Below are 2,950 nucleotides of genomic sequence, written 5' to 3' on the forward strand. Positions count from 1 at the left end.
AAGAGCCACTGGTAGTAGTGCTGTGATGTACGATACCTACAATTTTACGACAAATCGCTTAAAGCCGCATAATCCGTATCTTTCAGGGTCCGTTAAAACAAACAATGACAAGATATTGTGTAATAGCCCTAAAAAGTTACGAACTTTCCCCAAATTACAAGTCTAGAAAGTTAAGAGGTCCAAAGATATAAATATACTTTTGTTTGTTTGTTTGTTTGATTTATTTACGTCCTATTAACAGCTATGGTCATGTAAGGACGGCCTCCCATGTATGCGGTGTGTTGCGTGTATGTTGTGCGAGGTGAGTGTACTGGGAGACTGCGGTATGTTCGTGTTGTGTCTTCTTGTATAGTGGAACTGTTGCCCTTTTTATAGTGCTATATCACTGAAGCATGCCGCCGAAGACACCAAGCAACACACCCCACCCGGTCACATTATACTGACAACGGGCGAACCAGTCGTCCCACTCCCTGTATGCTGAACGCTAAGTAGGAGCAGAAACTACCACTTTTATAGACTTTGGTGTGTCTCGGCCAGGGGACAGAACCCAGAGCCTTCCTCACAGGGGCGAACGCTCAACTCAAGGCCAAAAGTGAGGCGGTGCCAAGGAAGGCATTAGGAAAGATAAAGTCAGTTAGGAAGAAGAGAAAAGATAAGATCCTAAATTTAGTCGCCTTTTACGATCATGCAATAGGGGCAGCAGGTACAATTCTAACTTTTATTTTAGACTTATGCGCGGTCCGACAGAAAGTCAAAAGTTAACGCCTCCAAAGCTTAGAAATGCTACTTTGCGCATGTCCGGAAATAAAAGTTGTTTACCGCAATGGAGCGAGCTTTGCAGTGAAAGCTCGCCGGCTTAGAATCAACTGCTGATTCGAAGTGAATAAGGAGATTATTTAAACTAAGAAATGTTGTGAATTGCTGAGAATATTATATGGAAACGAATTCGAGCTATGACAACAACTATGATTTGCGAATGATCTACCAAAACCACATAAACCGATTTCCCTTCGTCTCTATAAGGTGAGTGGGGCCCCGAAGGGGGTAGGCCTAACAGTTAGGCCTATATTCTATAAGTGTTTGGTCGCTTTTTGGAATTGGTACCATAGTAAAACAGAGATTATCCTATCTAATGGTCATAATTATATAAAATTCACACCAATACATCATAAGTGGTGTAAGTAAAGAATAGTAATTGACTTTTTACAATATGTATTATATATTATGTCCAATGGCAATATATTTAGGCTACATAAATTCTGGTACTAATTAGTACCATTATTCTTCACATGAAAATGCCTAGACCCCTGTAATTCAAGAAATGACTAACTTATAAACTAACTTATAATTAGTATCTAGTGAGGTTTGATTTTGATAAACTTGTGTTCAAAAGATGTGTAATTGTTATAAATTTGTGTTTGACAGAAAACAATTGGAACTAGTTTGTTTTACATGCAGGATAACACTGAAAGATTATATGCATGCATGTATACAGTATTAATCTATGTACATAACTGACATTTACTCCATATTTTCTTTATAGAATGTATGGGACCTTCAACCAGATGACAGAAGTGCAAGATGTGATGGCAGCTCGCCCAAAAATAATAGGGAAAAACAACTACATGTATCTCTGAGATCAAAACTGACAGTAAAAAATAAAGTCTGTTTGTAATGTACCCATTATGAACCAGAAAGAAATTATTTTCAAGAAGGAAGGACAGAACAAACCTAGCATAATTCTTTACTATTATCACCAAGATATTTTCAAATTATTTATTTCTTCTTCACACAAATGAAAAAAGGAATAATAACAATTATTGCATGTCTACATACCTAGTATGTATAACTTTTGAATAATTTATATGGGACAAGGAAGTAATTCCAATTTATGAACAATAAACCAATTAAAATAATATGTCATTTGTCTGAGTTGTTAAATTATGTATTGTTCATTTTAGAAATGTTCAAATACAGAAAATAAATAGCAAACAAGATTGGAGCTAGATCAAGGGTTATTTGGGTCAAAAGTCAGTGTCAAATCTCAAGGTTTTGGCTCTATAGATATACAGATATCCCTATGTGTAATAAAAAAAAATCTTGTTGTTGTGTTATACACAAATTGCACATATATATAAGAATATCCATATATCTGTAGAGACAATAGCCTGTGATGTATGTTGTTAAATTGCATTATTCATTATAGACTATTTTAAGTTGCAAAGTTTTGATTGAATTAGAAAGGAATAGACTGACAATAATTTTAATTAGTCCAGGTCAATGAAGGTCTACATGTACAAGCTCTTAGCAAATTCACTTAGTGTTTGGAGCAAGATCACACTAAAGGAATTAGGATTGCTTAAATATATAAAGATAAACTAACAAAATACAACTAATAAAGTTGGATTTTCCACAAGGTTAGACTAAATAAATACTAAAAAATGAATTTTACTGCAATTACTCTGATGATATGAGAATCACATGCAATGGTCAGCTTATTTACTACTGGATGCTATTTTGAACTCCAGTCATTTTTTTATTGACTTTAAAATTCAATGCATGATATGTGTACATGCACACTATACCATGTATATGAATGTGCTATTTGTGCATGAATATGATTGTATAAGAAACACCTAGGTCTTTCATTATACATGTTTCTGATTCATTTGATTCAGAGGCAAATTCACGGCTGGACATCATATTATATGGTAGCTATTATATGGTTCATTGGCAAGCTATCATGTACATTTAACCAAGGGAGCTGTCTTCATTATCTACACAGAAAATATATACATAATTGCATGTTAGACATTCAGAACTTTTAACACACATTAAACCGCCGTAGTTGCAACCTCGACCGCATTTTTTCTTTTATTTTTTTTTTAATTTTCTGTAATCCTTGAAATCATATAACCAAATGTTTATAGTTTCACCAGAAAATTTATCA

At 34.3% G+C, this 2,950-nt stretch overlaps 1 long non-coding RNA gene across 1 annotated transcript; it reads left to right on the forward strand.

Annotated features, from left to right (window-relative positions):
* Positions 1-733: 733 nt before the first annotated feature.
* LOC138313704 (uncharacterized) lies at positions 734-1,918 on the forward strand. The gene is made up of 2 exons (XR_011207246.1): positions 734-1,023; positions 1,544-1,918. It is a non-coding gene; the product is annotated as an uncharacterized lncRNA (long non-coding RNA).
* The last annotated feature ends 1,032 nt before the right edge of the window (positions 1,919-2,950 follow it).

This window comes from Argopecten irradians, unplaced genomic scaffold, assembly GCF_041381155.1.
Source record: "Argopecten irradians isolate NY unplaced genomic scaffold, Ai_NY scaffold_0857, whole genome shotgun sequence".
NCBI lineage: Eukaryota > Metazoa > Mollusca > Bivalvia > Pectinida > Pectinidae > Argopecten > Argopecten irradians.